The following is an 18,449-nucleotide window of genomic DNA, read 5'->3' on the forward strand; positions in this document are numbered from 1 at the left end:
GAGTGGTGGTGGAGGTAGAATCATTAGGTGCATTTAAGAGACTCTTAGATAGGCAAATGAATGAAAGAAAAATTGAGGGCTATGTAAACATGCAAAATTCTGGAGGAACTCAGCAGGTCAGGCAGTACCTGTGGAAATGAATAAACAGTCGATATTTCGGGCCAAGACCCGTCATCAGGACTGGAAAGGAGGGGGAAGACGCCAAGCCAAACAGGTGAGAGGAGAGGGAGGAGGACAAGCTAGAAGGTGATAGGTGAAGCCAGGTGGGTGGAGAGGGGAGCGGGAAGAGTGGGGAGGGGGAGGAAGTAAGAAGCTGGGAGGTGATGGGTGGAAAAAGCCGAGGGCTGGAGAAGAAGAAATCTGAGTGGACCATGGGAGAAGGACAAGAAGAAGTGGAAACAGGGGGTGGTGGTAAGTAGATGAGGAGAAGAGGAAAGAGGCCAGAGTGGGAATGAGAAGAAGATTGAGGAGAAAAAAATTGATCTCCATGCCATCAGGTTGAAGGCTATCTAGGGGGAATATGCGGTGTTGCTCCTCCACCCTGAGGTTGGCCTCATCATGGCAGAAGAGGAGGTTATAGACTAACATGTCAGAACAGGAATAGGGATAGGAATTAAAATGTTTAGCCACAGGGAAATTCCGCTTTTTGCGGTTGAGGCAGAGTTGGTCAACAAAGCAATCCCCCAATCCAGGTCGGGTCTCACCACTGTAAAGAAGGCCACATCTGGATACAATAGATGACCCCATCAGATTCACAGATGAAGTATTGTCTCAGCTGGAGGGGCTGTTTAGGGCCCTGAGTAGAGGTGAGGGAGGAGGTGAATAGCAAGTGTGGCATTCCTGTTGCTTGCATGTATGCATAGCCAGTGTAAATTGGGGGACGGCTTTGTCGAGCACCACCGCCCTATAGACAAAAAGTGGAATTTTCCGGTGCTCTTTCCCCCATGGTCTACTCTCCTCTCCCATCAGACACCTTCTCCTCCATCCCTTTACTTTTTCCACATATCACCTCCCAGCTTCTTGCTTCATGACCCATCTTGCTTTACCTTTCACCTTCTTGCTTGTTCCCCTTCCCCTCCCCCCACCATCTTATTTAGGCATCCTCCCCCTTCCTTTCCAGTCCTGATGAAGGGGCTCGGCCCGAAATGTCAACTGTTTATTCATTTCCATAGATACTGCCTGACCTGCTGGGTTCCTCCAGCATTTTGTGTGAATAGCTCTGGATTTCCAGACTCTGCAGAATTGGTGTGCAAGAGGAAAATGTTATATTGATCACAGACAGGGTTAAATGGTCAACACAATATTGTGGGCCCAATGGCCTGTACAGTGCTGTGCTGTAGTATGTTCATCTATTTCACCTTTGATTTCCTAAAAGTCACATGATGGTGTTGTTGACAAATTGTAAGCATGAATCACTATCGACTAACTTATTTCAGACTCAGAAAGACAAAGTAAACTATCATAATTGAGAGCTTTGGGAATCAGAAATCCCAAGTCACTTTTCCCCTCTCAAGCATTACGAAATAACCATCTGTTACGTCTCCGCTTACTCATGCACAGTACTAAGAATGTTACATTCCGCTTATTTTGCCTAATTGCATGTGTGCGTTACTGTTCAGTCTTGTATTCCTATTTGTGAAAGTTTGTTACATTCCGATGAGAGGCCATCAGGCTGGATTGATTGTACAACAGTGACTGCATCATGAGGTACATCATTGGCCAGAAAGCACCTTGACTTCTCATTAAAAGATTAGGTGATGGCAAGTTCTACACTGAGTGGCCACTTCATTAAGTACACCCATACACCAGCTCACTAATGCAAATATCTAATCAGCCAATCATGTGGCTACTACTCAATGCATAAAAGCATGCAGACATAGTCAAGAGATTCAGTTGTTGTTCAGGCCAAAGTTCAGAAAGGGGAAGAAATGTTATCTAAGTGACTTTGACCAGGTTTATGCCAGGCAGGGTGGTTTGAGAATCTCAGAAACTGCTGATCTCTTAGGATTTTCATGCTCAACAGTCTCTCAATTTTATTGAGAATGGGGAAAAAACAACAAAAAAAAATCCACCGAGTGGCGTTTCTGTGGGCAAAACTGCCTTGTTAATGAGAAACATCAGAGGAGAATGGAATGGCCAGACTGGTTCAAGCTGACAAGAAGGGGACAGTAACTCAAATAAGCAGGTGTAACAGCAGTGGTGTGCTGAAAACAATTTCTGAATGCACAACATATTGAACCTTGAAGTGGATGGGCTGTGGAACATACACTCAGTGGCCACTTCATTAGGTACAGGAGGAAAATAAGCTGCAGAAAGTTGTGAACTCAGCCAGCTCCAACATGAGGACTAGCCTCCCCAAAAGGCGATGCCTCAAAAAGGTGGCATCCATCATTACCGACCCACATCGCCCGGAACATGCCCTCTTCTCATTGCTACCATCAGGGAGGACGTATAGGAGCCTGAAGACACACGCTCATCAATTCAGGGATAACTTGGTCCCCTCTGCCATCAGAAAACTGAATGGACATTGAACCCATGAACACTATCTCGCTAAAGAGGTGCAGTCGACGTTTCAGGCCGAGACCCTTCGTCAGGACGAAGGGTCTCGGTCTGAAACGTCGACTGCACCTCTTCCTAGAGATGCTGCCTGGCCTGCTGCGTTCACCAGCAATTTTTATGTGTGTTGCTTGAATTTCCAGCATCTGCAGAATTCCTGTTGTCAACACTATCTCACTACTTTTTTTGTATTATTTATTTAATTTAACTACTTAATATATATCAATATATTGTATATAGAAACCATAGAAACTACAGCACAGAAACAGGCCCTTTGGCCCTTCTTGGCTGTGCCGAACCATTTCCTGCCTAGTCCCACTGACCTGCACACGGACCATATCCCTCCATACACCTCCCATCCATGTATCTGTCCAAATTATTCTTAAATGTTAAAAAAGAACCCGCATTTACCACCTCGTCTGGCAGCTCATTCCATACTCCCACCACTCTCTGTGTGAAGAAGCCCCCCCTAATGTTCTCTTTAAACTTTTCCCCCCTCACCCTTAACCCATGTCCTCTGGTTTTTTTCTCCCCTTGCCTCAGTGGAAAAAGCCTGCTTGCATTCACTCTATCTATACCCATCATAATTTTATATACCTCTATCAAATCTCCCCTCATTCTTCTACGCTCCAGGGAATAAAGTCCTAACCTATTCAACCTTTCTCTGTAACTCAGTTTCTCAAGTCCTGGCAACATCCTTGTAAACCTTCTCTGCACTCTTTCAACCTTATTTATATCCTTCCTGTAATTTGGTGACCAAAACTGAACACAATACTCCAGATTCGGCCTCACCAATGCCTTATACAACCTCATCATAACATTCCAGCTCTTATACTCAATACTTCGATTAATAAAGGCCAATGTACCAAAAGCTCTCTTTACGACCCTATCTACCTGTGACGACACTTTTAGGGAATTTTGTATCTGTATTCCCAGATCCCTCTGTTCCACTGCACTCCTCAGTGCCTTACCATTAACCCTGTATGTTCTACGTTGGTTTGTCCTTCCAACGTGCAATACCTCACACTTGTCAGTATTAAGCTCCATCTGCCATTTTTCAGCCCATTTTTCCAGATGGTCCAAGTCCCTCTGCAGGCTCTGAAAACCTTCCTCACTGTCTGCTACACTTCCAATCTTTGTATCATCAGCAAACTTGCTGATCCAATTTACCACATTATCATCCAGATCATTGATAAAGGTGACAAATAACAATGGACCCAGCACTGATCCCTGTGGCACACCACTAGTCACAGGCCTCCACTCAGAGAAGCAATTCTCTACCACCACTCTCTGGCTTCTTCCATATACTGTACTGTATATACTGTAATTCACAGTTTTATTATCATATATTGCAACGTGCCACAATAACAACAAATTTCAGGACATATGCTGATGATAATAAACCTGATGTTGATTCTGATTAATAAAGTTGCCACTGAGTGCATATAAATATTAAACCTCTCTTCCTATATATTGTCGAGACCAAAAGAACAATTAAATAGCATACGTGCAATTGGGCTTTATCAACAATTCTAATAAATGAAGGGTTAATTATGACCAGAAATACAAACCATGTCTTCTAGGAAGTTTATTTCTCTGCATAATGGAGCCCATCTGTTGAGAGTAGTAAATAAATACTGTACTAGCAAACGTTATGGATGCATGGAAAGCACTACGTTGTGATATGGCGCTGAAGAGGCTTGTTCATAATATCAATGGTTACTATTCTGATGTTTCTATCGGGGAAATTGCAGGATTAATCAAATTGATTTAAGCTTAACACGCCGAATGTAGTAAATATGTAGTCCTTGATCTGTTAAATACTGTGTTGAAAGAATCAACCTGCTGGATGAGGGAATTCCTGTCAGTAAACATTTCATTTATTTATTTACTTTGAATGTGCAGTTTGTCTTCTGTTGCACATCTGGTTATTTGTCAGTGTTTGTGTGTAGTTTTTCACCGATTCCATTCTTTGTTCGACTGTGAATCCCAGGGTAGTATAATAAATTTAATTTGATCTTTGAAATTTAGTCTGAACTATGTTTAAGCAAGGCAGTAAACTGGCAGATTGGAAGGAACTTCACTGGTTTCCTGATTTTAGTGAAAAACTGTGAGATACAAAAGAATAACAATGGTACTCTGACTATTCTGTTGTGCTAATTTTGTAGCTGGTTTAGATTATCAGGACTGTGGCATGAGGCCACAACAAGAACACACGAAAAATGATTCATATTCCCCTCTCAAAGCAAAAAGATGAACTCTGCAAATTGGAGGTTACTGGGGTGGCACATGCCTAGAGTAACAAAGAGATTCTGCATGTGTACTGTACACAGTCTGTGTCGCCCTATTTGAGAAACAATACTTGAGGCAGTTCCAAAAAAGATTCATTGGGCTAATTCAAGAGGTGGGAAGAACTGTCCTATAGTAGGCAATTAAAATGTTAGATCTATGTTCTTAGAAACAAATGACTGGTGATCTTACTTAATTCCCATCACCTCTACTGGGGCATAGCCACTGGTAGCTCACCAGAGTCCTCTGTTCTGGGCCAGTTTTTTCATGTTGTCTACAGGTGTAGGCCATCTTCTTGGTGTATCCTTCCTCTCCCAGGCACGAGGTCTTTGGATCTTCTGTTGACATTTCTGTAGCTCTGAGTTTCACAGGATGAGATTGCTAGTCCCCTGCCCAGCCCTACACCTTTCGCAGCTGGTCTGGGGAATGTCCATGGCAGAGTTGGTTGGTAACTGAAACAGAAAGTATGCTCAGCAGGTATGAAACAAGTTGGTGCCACTTGTGGGAAATCTAAATCAAGGAGATATAGTTATAAATTTTAGGAGAACCTTACCCCTAACCTTACAGGAGCCTCAAGACTCACACCACCAGGTTCATGAACAGTTATCACCCCTCAACCATTAGGCTCCTGAATTCAGAGGAAATAACTTCACTCAGCTTCATTACCCCATCATTGATCTGTTCCCACAACCCATAGATTCACTTTCAAGGACTCTTCATCTCAGGTTCACAATATTTATTGCTTAATTAATTAATTACTTAATTTTCTTTCTTTCTTTTTGTATTTGCACAGTGCGTTGGCTTTTGCACACTGGTTATGCATCCTGTTGATGCGGTCTTTCATCAATTATTGGATTTATTGAGTATGCCCGTAAGAAAATGAGTATCAGGGTTGAATGTGGTGACATACAGATATGTACTTTGATAATAAATTCACTTCGAACTTTGATCACTTAAAGCTGAAGTGGATCAGAACTACACACGAAGGGTGGTGAATCCTCGAAATTCTCTGTATTAAAGGGTTGCGGAGGCAGGGTCATCGAGGATAGCTAAAGAGGGCGCTGATACAGTTCTGAAGGATCAGAGAATTGGGGGTCTCTAAGGAACTAGCACTGAAGTGAGGAAACTCGGGTTAGTTCATCCATGATCATATTCCAGGCTGAAGAAGGCAAATGGCCTATCCCTGCTCCTATTAATTATGTGTCAACTTCTGGCTACGTCCAGTGGTTCAGCACCAATAAAGATCTGGATTCCAATGGCAAATAGAGCAGAGACATCATATAGAAAATACTTTCTAAATTTACAATAATCTCACACATTAATCACAAAATACACTCTATGGCCTCTTAATTAGGTATACCTGAACACCTGCTTGTTAATGCAAAAATCTAATCAGCCAATCATGTGGCAGCAACTCAATACATAAAAGTATGCAGACATGGTCAAGAGGTTCAGTTGTCGTTCAGACCGAACATCAGAATGGGGGAGAAATCTGATCTTAGTGACTTTGCCTGTGGAATGATTGTTGGTGCCAGATGGGGTATCTCAGAAACTGCTGATCTCCTGGGATTTTCATGCACAACAGTCTCTAGAGTTTACAGAGAATGGTGCAAAAAACAAAAGAAAAACACATCCAGTGAGCGGCAGTTCTGTGGGTGAAAATGCCTTGTTAATGAGAGAGGTCAGAGGAGAATGGCCAGACTGGTTCAAGCTGACAGGAAGAAGAACGTAACTCAAATAATCATGTGTTACATCAGTAGTGTGCAGAAGAGAATTTCTGAATACACAACACATTGAATCTTGAAGTGGATGATGGGCTATAGCCACACAACAGCATGAACATACACTCAGTTGCCACTTTATTAAGTGCAGGAAGTACCTGATGAACTTGAGCTTCTGCAGATGTTGAAAACCCAGGGTAACACACACAAAACGCTGGAGGAACTCAGCATGTCAGACAGCTTCAATGGAAATGAATAAGCAGTCCATAGTTCATGCCGGGACCCTTTACCAGGACTGAAAAGGAGGGGGTAGAAGCCAGAATAAGTAGTTGGAGGAGGGGAAAGTGTACAAAATGGAAGGTGATAGGTGAAGCCAGGTAAGAGGGGGAGGGGGGATGAAGTGAGAAGCTGGTAGGTGATAAGTGGAAAAGGTAAAGTGCTGGAAAAGAAGGAATCTGATGGGAGAGGAGAGTGAACCACAGGAGAAAGGGAAGGAGGGGCAGCAGCAGGGAGAGGTGATCAGCAGGTGAGGAGAAGAGAGGCAAGAGGCATGCTTGGGTGGGGAATGGAACAAGAGGGAAGGGGGAGGGGGAAAATTACCAAGTTAAAGAAATTTGTATTGATAGAGTGGCTTTCTTGATATCCATTCAATTAAATACTCTTTCAAATGCCTTCACTCTTGTGAATTAGATAGACAATTGCGCACAACGGAAGCCTAGAAACAACAAAAAAGATAATGCTATTTTTTCGGACATTGGTTCAGTGGTAAATATTGGTTAGTAGCGAAGTCTTCTTTAAATTTACGTCCACCTGCGTGAGAGTGCTAGTTTGACATTGATCTGGTCACAGTCTTTTCCATGGGTAGGGGATCGAGCAGAGGGGACACTTCCTGTCCCTGGGTGTCAGCATCTCTGAAGATATATCCTGCACCCAACATATTGATGCATTTACAAAGAAGACATACCAGCAGCTATATTTCAGTAGGAATTTTAAGAGTCTCGGCATGTCACCAAAGACTTGCGCAAACCTCTACAGATGTATAGTGGACAGCATTCTTACTGGTTGCTTCATCATCTAGCATGGAGAAGCAACTGCACAAGATCAGAAAAAGCTGCAGAAGGTTGCAAACTCAGCCAGCTCTATCATGGACACTAGTCTCCCCAGCATTGAGGATATCTTCAAAAGGCAATGACCCAAAAAGGGGGCATCCATCATTAAGGACCCTCACTGCCCAGATTGCTACCATCAAGCAATAGGTGCAGGAGCCTGAGGGTGTACACTCAATATTTTACAAACAGCTTCTTCCCCACAACCATCGAATTTCTGAACCGACAATGAACCTACCTTTTTTCTTCTTTGCTTTCTTTTTGCACTACTTACTTAATTTATTTTATATACTGCATATATTTATTACAATTTATAGTTTTTTTATTATTATGTATTGCAATATACTGCTACAGCAAAGCAGCAAATTTCATGACGTACGCCAGTGGTGTTAAACCTGATCCTAACTCTGACTTTTTCCGTGGTGGGTATACAGAACTACCTGCCAGATGAAACTGCAAAGGAGGCACGTCTACAAGGTTTAAATGATATTTGGACAACTACATAAATTTACAAAAAAGATTTAGATAGATATGAGCCAGAGGGACTGGCTCAGGTAGACATGTTGGTTGGCATAGACAAGTTGGGCCAAAGGGCCTGTTTCTATCCTTATATGACCAAATGAAAGACGGCACCAGCATATTCCCAGTCATGAAACCATAAGTAATTGCGTAATAAGTGTTCAAACCTCGTATGGAAACATCAGTGCCCAAGCATGGAAAAGCTTACAAGAGGTAATAGATCCATTACAGGAAAAGCAACCCCCCCCCCCGACTCCCCCTCACCCTTGTTGAGCACAACTACATAGAGCACTGCACAAGAAAGCAGCATCCATCATCACGGACCCCCACCATCCAGACCATGCTCCCTTCTCACTACCCCCATCAGGAAAGAGGTAGAGGAGCCTTAGGTCCCACGCCAACAGGTTCAGGAACAGTTATTACCCTTCAACCATCAGGCTCCCGAACCATTGTGGTTAACTTCACTCACCTGAACACTGAACTGATTTCACAACCTATAAACACACTTTTAGGGACTCCACAACTCACCTTCTCAGTATTATTTATTTACTTATTTATTACTATTATTAGTTTTTCTATCTGCAGTTGTCTGAATTTGCACATTGGTTGTTTGTCAGTCTTTGTGTGTAGTTTTTCACTGATGCTATTATATTTCTTTGTTCTTCTGTGAATGCCACAAATAAAAGAATCTCAGGGTAGTATACAGTGGTATGTACGTACTTTGATAAAAGCTTATATTGAACTTTGAATTTAAGTTAGTCTTAAACTCACAATCTTCTCTCTCAAAGGCAAGAGTGTTATAGCTGAACTGAAGCTGACATTTATTTTCGAAAATACAATCACCAACTCACATTAAATTGAACCACAGCCAGAAACTTGGAACTAGTTTGACAAGTATTTGTTTCTCCGTGCAATAAGAGGTATGTCCATCTCTCAAATTATTCTGAGTGTTTCAGCAAGGGGGCAGGGTGCATGTTTATACCCTGAAATAAATTGTTACAGGGAGGAAATGATTATGTTTCTGGCATGAATATACTGACATGGAGAGGGTAGCTGAGTGGGCAGCACTGAGAGCTACTGGCTTTGTAGAGCTGAGTAGAATGGAAGGTCTGAGTAGAATGGGTAGATTCTGTGTTTGTGGAGGTGCGCTTGTGAGGAGTATGAGAGATTATAGATGGTAGAAATCTATATTCTCATTCCAACATGGCAGTCCATGGCTGGCTCTGTTGTCACAATGAGGCCACTCTCATGTTGGAGGAGCAACACTTCATATTCCACCTCGGTAGCATCCAACCTGATGGATTGAACTTCGATCTCTCTAACTTCCAGTAATATTTCCCCACCCCCTTCCCTCGTCTTTCATTCCCCACTCCAGATCCCCTCTCACCTCTCCTGCCTATCACCTCCTTCTCTTTCTCCCATGGTCCACTCTCCTTTTCTATCAGGTTCCTTCTTTTTCAGCTTTTCACCTTTTCTACCAATCTCCTCCCAGCTTTTCACTTCAGCCCCCCATTCCACACCCAACTACTTACCCCCTTACCTGGTTTTACCTATCATCTTCTAGCTTCTGCTCCTTCTCCTCCCCTCACCTTCATATTTTGCTTCTTTCCCCCCTTCCTTTATAGGTCTCAGCCCTTCTTCCTCTTCATAGATGCTGCCTGACCTGCTGAGTTTCTCCAGCACATTGTGTATTGAGCTTGTCATGAGGATATGTGAACATTAATGTTGATCATTCAAATGACTGGAGAATGTTAACCAATAGAATATGAAGCAGTTATGTCAAGATATAGAATTTAGGATTGTAGAAGAGGTGTGTGTGAGTGGGCAGGAAAGATTTCCATTGGAAAGAAAATGCTGTGTGAATATATATATTGCAGTGTAGTTGGGTAGTTCTCACCCTTAAATCTTCCAGGCTACCACAAAAACTTAACTTTTTTATATATATATTAACTATTTATCATCAATCATGTAACAGATTTTATGTGATTTTGCAACGCAATTTTTCTAAACATCAGTGCTTTACCAGTCTCAAATTAATGTTTGAAATAATCAAGAAACTTGTACTGCTAATCCTATTGAATATTGAAAGGCCAAGATAGAGTGAGCATGGAGAGGAAATTTCCTATAGCGGCGAAGTCTAAGACCAGAGGGGAGGGCCTCAGGATAGAAGGACATCCCTTTAGAATAGAGATGAGAAATCAGAATCACTGGCATATGTTGTGAAATTGTTGTCTTTGTGGCAGCAGTACAATGTAATACATATTAATCAAAAATGAATTGCAGTAAGTATATACACACAAAGAAAATAAGGAAGGAAAAGTGTAAAAAGACAAGATCAGTACTGTTCATGAGTATTTTGAGAAATAATCTGATCTTCCTAGCATCTGTGGTTCCTTTCAATGAATGATTGAAATATGGAAGGTTGACATCCCATACTTATCTTTAACGAAGAGATCTAATATTTTTCCTACTTTCAGAGTCATGAAATGAGATATAGTATAATTGTTTTACTTATTTTGCCTGTGAGCAAGAAGATGTTTCATGCCTATGAAATGAAGGGAGTTTCATGGGTTTAATATTTCTGATTTCAGCATATGCTGCTTTTTTCTTGTTTTTGGGACTTCTTTATATCTGTTCTAGGTGACTCCCTGAAGTTCAAATCACAAATTAATTGCATCAGAACTTCAGGAATATTTTTATATAAATGCAACAAAATTTGCTAAGTGTATCGGAAATGTAGAAATTCTTTTGGAAACAAAATTATTTGATAATGTCAAATGTCAAAAGCAAATGGAATTCCTCAGTATGAAACTGTCAATTTCTCCCCTTCCTCCTACCCCCATAGGAAATTAATTCCCATTTGTATTTACAGCACATTGACGAATAGTTACAACCTATTCTGGATGTGACAGTTCATTACATTCTTCATGGTAGGTGAATCCTAGCAACTGATAACCTTCAGTGTGCAAAGAAGCTTGCTATTGTTGGAATAGAAGCCAAGAGAGTAATTTCAATCATGAAGAACACCACAGCATGCAAGGATAGATATTCTACCCTAACAGTGGGTTGAATGATGGTATCCAATTAAACTGGGTACAAGACGGGATTTCTTTCTTTTTTCAATTAAGCTGTACTGCATGCATTGTAAATATCTGTTTTGCATGGACTGGAGTAGCACCACAATCTCATTGTCTTAAGCAATGACAATAAAGTTCTAATCTATTCTTATTTACTTATTGAGATACAGTGTGGACCAGGCCCTTCTGGTCTCTTGAGCCACGCCAGCCAGCAATGCCCTGATTTAATCCGAGCCTAATCATGGGACAATTTTACAATGACCAATTAACTGGTATATCTTTGGACAGTGGGAGGAAACCGGAGCATATGGAGGAAACACATGTGGAGACGGGGAGAATGTAAACTCCTTACAGGCAGCGGTGGGAATTGAACCCAGATCATCTGTACTGTAAATCGTTGTGCTAACCACTACCCTATCATGCCACCCCTATGTCTCTTCTAAGTCACCTTGACTGCATAGTTTAGCAGTGTTTATTTTAGCAGCCTCCACTATGAATTTGATTTCATTGAAGCATTATTCTGATAACATATTTGATGTTTGGAAAGCCTTTAGCTCGAGAAAGGTGCCCAAATTTCTCCTATTTCCACTTTCCATGGTAACAATGGCCCAACTCACAAATGATTAGAAAGTGTACAAGATGACACGAGGCATTGATCGAGACTTTTTCCCAGCATGGGAACGACTAATACAAGGGGGTATAACTTTAAGAAGACTGGATGAGAGTGTAGGGGGATATCAGAGGTAAGCTTTTATGAACAGAGAGTGACAGATGCATGCAATGTACTGCCAGAGGTGGTGGGAGAGGCAGATACATTAGATATCAGAGGTAAGCTTTTATGAACAGAGAGTGACAGATGCATGCAATGTACTGCCAGAGGTGGTGGGAGAGGCAGATACATTAGGGACATTTAAGAGACTCTGAGATAGGCACACAGATGAAAGAAAAATCAAGGGCTATGTGAGAGGGAAAGGTTATATTGATCTCAGAGTAGGTGAAAAACTTGGCACAACATCGAGGCAGAAGGGCCTATATTGTGATGTAATGTTCTACGAGGGGTGATTGATAAGTTCGTGGCCTAAGGTACAAGAAGTCAATTTTAGAAAACCTAGCACATTTATTTTGCAACATAGTCCCCTCCTACATGTACACACTTAGTCCAGCGGTCGTGGAGCATCTGGATCCCTTCTTTGTAGAAGTGGTCCACAGCAGGGGTGACTGATAAGTTTGTGGCCTAAGGTAGAAGGACATGAGTCATTAACTTCAAACTTTCTGCATTATCACTCAAAGAGTTGAACTGCACATGCATGTAACAAAAGCATCTTGGACCTCCAGGTGGTCCACAGCAGGGGTGATTGATAAGTTTGTGGCCTAAGGTAGGAGATGAGTTATACAGCTCTCATTACATGCACGTGCAGTTCAACTGAGTGAAGATGCAGAAAATTTGAAGTTAATAACTCATCTCCTTCTACCTTAGGCCACGAACTTATCAATCACCCCTGCTTTGACCATAAGACCATAAAACAAAGGAGCAGGAGTAGGCCATTCGGCCCATCGAGTCTGCTCCACCATTTTATCATGAGCTGATCCATTTTATCCTATTTAGTCCCACTGCCCCGCCTTCTCACCATAACCTTTGATGCCCTGGCTACTCAGATACCTATCAATCTCTGCCTTAAATACACCCAATGACTTGGCCTCCACTGCTGCCCGTGGCAACAAATTCCATAGATTCACCACCCTCTGACTAAAAAAATTTCTTCACATTTCTGTTCTGAAAGGGCGCCCTTCAATCCTGAAGTCATGCCCTCTTGTACTAAACTCCCCCATCATGGGAAACAACTTTGCCACATCCACTCTGTCCATGCCTTTTAACATTCGAAATGTTTCTATGAGGTCTCCCCTCATTCTTCTAAATTCCAAGGAATACAGTCCAAGAGCGGACAAACGTTCCTCATATGTTAACCCTCTCATTCCCGGAATCATTCTAGTGAACCTTCTCTGTACCCTCTCCAACGTCAGCACATCCTTTCTTAAATAAGGAGACCAAAACTGCCCACAGTACTCCAAGTGAGGTCTCACCAGCGCCTTATAGGGGCTCAACATCACATCCCTGCTCCTATACTCTATTCCTCTAGAAATGAATGCCAACATTGCATTCGCCTTCTTCACTACTGACTCAACCTGGAGGTTAACTTTAAGGGAATCCTGTATGAGGACTACCAAGTCCCATTGCATCTCAGAACTTTGAATTCTTTCCCCATTTAAATAATAGTCTGCCCGTTTATTTTTTCTGCCAAAGTGCATAACCATACACTTTCCAACATTGTACTTCATTTGCCACTTCTCTGCCCATTCTTCCAATCTATCCAAGTCTCTCTGCAGACTCCACGTTTCCTCAGCACTACCAGCCCCTCCACCTATCTTCGTATCGTCAGCAAACTTAGCCACAAAGCCATCTATTCCATAATCCAAATCGTTGATGTACAACGTAAAAAGAAGCGGCCCCAACACTGATCCCTGTGGAACACCACTGGTAACCGGCAGCCAACCAGAATAGGATCCCTTTATTCCCACTCTCTGTTTCCTGCCAATCAGCCAACACTCTATCCACGTATGTAACTTTCCTGTAATTCCATGGGTTCTTATCTTGTTAAGTAGCCTCATGTGTGGCACCTTGTCAAAGGCCTTCTGAAAATCCAAATATACAACATCCACTGCATCTCCCTTGTCTAGCCTACTGGTAATTTCCTCAAAAAATTGTAATAGGTTTGTCAGGCAGGATTTTCCTTTAAGGAATCCATGCTGAGTTCTGCCTATCTTGTCATATGCCTCCAGGTACTCTGTAACCTCATCCTTGACAATCGACTCCAACAACTTCCCAACCACTGACGTCAAGCTAACAGGTCTATAATTTCCTTTTCGCTTCCTTGCCCCCTTCTTAAATAGCGGAGTGACATTTGCAATCATCCACTCTTCCGGAACCATGCCAGAATCTATCGACTTTTGAAAGATCATCGCTAATTCCTCCGCAATCTCCACAGCTACTTCCTTCAGAACACGAGGGTGCATTCCATCTGGTCCAGGAGATTTATCGACCTTTAGCCTATTCAGCTTCCTGAGTACTTTCTCTGTCGTAATTGTGACTGCGCACACTTCTCTTCCCTGCCACCCTTGAGTGTCCGGTATCCTGCTGTCTTCCTCAGTGAAGACTGATGCAAAATACTTGTTCAGTTCCTCTGCCATCTCCTCATCTCCCATTACAATTTCTCCAGTATTATTTTCTATCGGTCCTATATCTACTCTCACCTGTTTTTTACTCTTTATATACTTGAAAAAGCTTTTAGTATCCTCTTTGATATTATTTGCTAGTTTCCTTTCATAGTTAATCTTTTCTCTCTTAATGACCTTCTTGGTTTCCTTTTGTAAGGTTTTAAAAACTTCCCAATCCTCTGTCTTCCGACTAATTTTTGCTTCCTTGTATGCCCTCTCCTTTGCTTTAACTTTGGCTTTGACTTCTCTTGTCAACCACGGTTGCATCTTTTTTCCACTCGAAAATTTCTTCTTTTTTGGAATATACCTGTCTTGCACATTCCTCATTTCTCGCATAAACTCCAGCCACTGCTACTCTGCCGTCTTTCCCGCCAGTGTCTCTTTCCAGTCAACTTTGGCCAGTTCCTCTCTCATGCCACTGTAATTTCCTTTACTCCACTGAAATACCAATACGTCGGATTTCGGCTTCTCTTTTTATAATTTCACAGTGAACTCAATCATGTTATGATCACTGCCTCCTAAGGGTTCCTTCACCTCAATCTATCCAATCACCTCTGGTTCATTACACAATACCCAATCCAGTACAGCTGATCCCCTAGTGGGCTCAACAACAAGCTGTTCTAAAAAGCCATCTCGCAGACATTCTACAAATTCTCTCTCTTGAGATCCAGTGCCGACCTGATTTTTCCAATCTACTCGCATGTTAAAATCCCCCACAATTATCATAACACTGCCCTTCTGACAAGCCTTTTCTATTTCCAGTTGTAATTTGTAGTCCACATCCCTGCAGCTGTTTGGCGGCCTATAAATAACTGCCATCAGGGTCCTTTTACCCCTGCTATTCCTTAGCTCAACTCATAAAGATTCTGCACCTTCCAATCCTATATCACCTCTTTCTAATGATTTAATATCATTTCTTACCAATAAAGCCACGCCTCCCCCTCTGCCTACCTTCCTATCCTTCCGATACACCATGTATCCTTGGACTTTCAGCTCTTGGAGACATGCATCCTTTAGCCAGGTCTCAGTGATGGCCACAATATCATACCTGCCAATCTGTAGCTGTACAACAAGATCATCCACCTTATTCCTTATGCTGCGTGCATTTAAGTACAACACCTTAAGACCAGTATTTGATACTTTTTGCTTTGATTTCACTGCAACTTTATTGCACTGCAACTCATCCCAATGGCTACACATTTGCCCCATCACCTGCCTGTCTTTCCTGACATCTTTACTGCTCACTATCTTAGATTTATTTCTGTTTTCCCCTTCCTCCGCTCTATCATTCCGGTTCCCATCCCCCTGCCAAATTAGTTTAAAACCTCCCTAACAGCTCTATTAAACTTTCCCGCCAGGATATTGGTCCCCTTCGGGTTCAGGTGTAACCTGTCCTTTTTGAACAGGTCATACTTTCCCCAGAAGAGATCCCAACTATCCAAGAATCTGAAGCCCTGCCCCCTACACCAGTCTCTCAGCCATGCATTCATCTGCCTGATCCGACTACTCTTGCCCTCGCTAGCACGTAGCACAGGTAGCAATCCCGAGATTACTACCCTGGAGGTCCTGCTTCTCAGCTTCCTTCCTAACTCCTGGAAATCTCTCTTCAGGACCTCCTCCTTTGTCCTATCTATGTCATTGGTACCAACATGTACCAAGACAACTGGCTGCTCACCCTCCCCCTTTAGAATATTCAGGACCCGATCCGAGACATCCCGTACCCTGGCACCTGGGAGGCAACACACCATGCGGGTATCTCTGTCAGGCTCACAGAATCTCCTGTCTCACAGATTCCCCTGACTATGGAATCCCCCACAACTACCGCATTTCTCTTCTTCCTCCTTCTCTCCTGCACAACAGCGCCAGGCTCAGTGACAGAGACCCGGTCACCGTGGGCGTCCCCTGTCAGGTCATCCCCCTCAACAGCATCCAGAACAAGATATTTGTTGCTGAGGGTGACAGCCACAGGTGTGCTCTCCACTATCCGGGCATTTCCCTTCCCTCTCTTGACAGTGACCCAGTGTTCTGACTCCTGTAGCCTAGGGATGACTACCTCCCTGTAGCTCCTGTCTATCACCTCTTCATTTTCCCTGATAAGCAGTAGGTCATCAAGCTGCAGCTGCAGATCCCTAACACGGTCTCTGAGGAGCTGCAACTCGGTGCACCTGGCGCAGATGTGGCCATCAGGGAGGCTGGAAGTCTCCCAGGATTCCCACATCTGACACCCTGAACAAAGCACTAACCCTGCAGGCATGCTATCTAATTCTACATGAATGAAACAGGAAAAATAAGTCTACTTACCCACTTACCTCGCCAAACAAACTTTTTAAACCGTTAGCTGTGAGAGCCCTGCTGTTCCTGTCTGTCTGGGCCGATTCGCGAAAGGGGTGGCGGGGGGGAGAGAAAAAAGAGTTGGCGCTTCGCTCTCGCCTCTTTCCGTTTATCGCCGAAGCCCGTTGAAGCCAAAGCCCTACATTCTGCTACCGCTCACTCCGCTGCCCGCTCCGACAGCTGCCCGCTGTATAGGGTGGGTCGCCTTTTTAAACTCTCCGCGCAGACCTGCTGACGTCACGCGCCTGCGCAGTCTCGCCCTTCTTGCACTCGAATAAGTTTTTAAAAAAAACTGCCTTCCTTCACAATTCAGCTCCCACGACGCCGCCACTACCGGAGGTCCAAGACGCTGTCTTCTACAAAGAAGGGATCCGTATGCTCCATGACCGCTGGACTACGCGTGTAAGTGTAGGAAAAATAAATGTGCTAGGTTTTCTAAAATTGACTCCTTCTACCTTAGGCCACAAACTTATCAGTCACCCCTCGTATGTTCTATCCTAAAATTCAGGCACAAATGCAAGTGTATGTAAATATGCAGTTGCCGCCTGGAACGCGAAAAAAATGCAAATACTGGGAATCTGAAACGGAAAATACTGGCCATTGGTAGCAGAAAATATAGAAACTGAGAAGGAACTTCATTAGAAACATCAGCCCATTTTTTCACTTGTCAGATGATGCAGCGTTCACTATATATTTCCATCCTAGCTTCTTTTCATTCCTGAAAGGAAATTTTACCCCCTCCGGAGATAAACTAAGCAAAGGGGCATTTGGTTAATGTTGATGTGTCCATCTGGCAGGAGCATGACTTCCTGTCATTTTTCCCTCGTCCTTCCCTCGTCTTCAATTCCCCACTCCGGCCTCTTATCTCTTCGCCTCACCTACCTATCACCTTGCCCTGGTGCCCCTCCTCCTTCCATTTATCCCATGGTCTACTCTCCTCTATCAGATTCCTTCTCCCTAGCTTCTTCCTTCAACCCCACCCCAACCCACTTGGCTTCACCTATCACCTTCTAGCTTTGTCCCCCCACCTTTTTATTCTGACATCTTCCTCCTTCCCCTCCAGTCCTGAAGAAGGGACTCAGCCCAAAACGTCGACCGCTTATTCCTCTCCATAGATGCTGCCTGACCTGCCGAGTTCCTCTAGCATTTTGTGGGTGTTACGTAGCACTAATCCCCCCTCCCCCACCCTCTCCATCCTCACTCCCATGCCCCATCACCACCCAATCCTTTGCATCAGAATCACATTAAAACAGAGGAGAAGGGAGGGAAATAATCCACTCTTATCACCTCCTACAGTTCCCTTACCATGGAAAGTGGAAACAGGTGTGATTTGTGTCACTTTCTTTAGGTAAAGACTTTCCATCTATCAAATACACTCAGTGGCCACTTTATTAGTTACCAGCTGTTGCTAATAAAATGGCCACTGAATGTACATTGATAGTCTTCTGCTTCCACTTCGAGGTTCGATGTGTTGTGCATTTAAGGATGCTCTTTTGCACACCACTGTTGTAACACGTGGTTATTTGAGTTACCGTCACCTTCCTGTCAGCTTGAACCAGTCTGGGCCATTCTCCTCT

At 43.2% G+C, this 18,449-nt stretch overlaps 1 protein-coding gene across 4 annotated transcripts in view; it reads left to right on the forward strand.

Annotated features, from left to right (window-relative positions):
* cbarpb (CACN subunit beta associated regulatory protein b) overlaps positions 1-18,449 on the forward strand; it is a 303,778-nt gene that overhangs the window by 48,364 nt on the left and 236,965 nt on the right. For 2 of the 4 annotated variants that reach the window (XM_063032293.1, XM_063032297.1), the window contains exon 3: positions 17,186-17,274. The exons of 1 other annotated variant lie outside the window; for it this stretch is intronic. The gene's annotated coding sequence lies outside the window, so the exon portion shown is untranslated. Of the gene's footprint in view, positions 1-17,079; positions 17,275-18,449 lie in introns of those variants that run through there. One more of the 4 variants, XM_063032294.1, reaches the window with a different exon arrangement.

The sequence above is a fragment of the Mobula hypostoma genome, chromosome 24, assembly GCF_963921235.1.
Source record: "Mobula hypostoma chromosome 24, sMobHyp1.1, whole genome shotgun sequence".
Classification (NCBI taxonomy): domain Eukaryota; kingdom Metazoa; phylum Chordata; class Chondrichthyes; order Myliobatiformes; family Myliobatidae; genus Mobula; species Mobula hypostoma.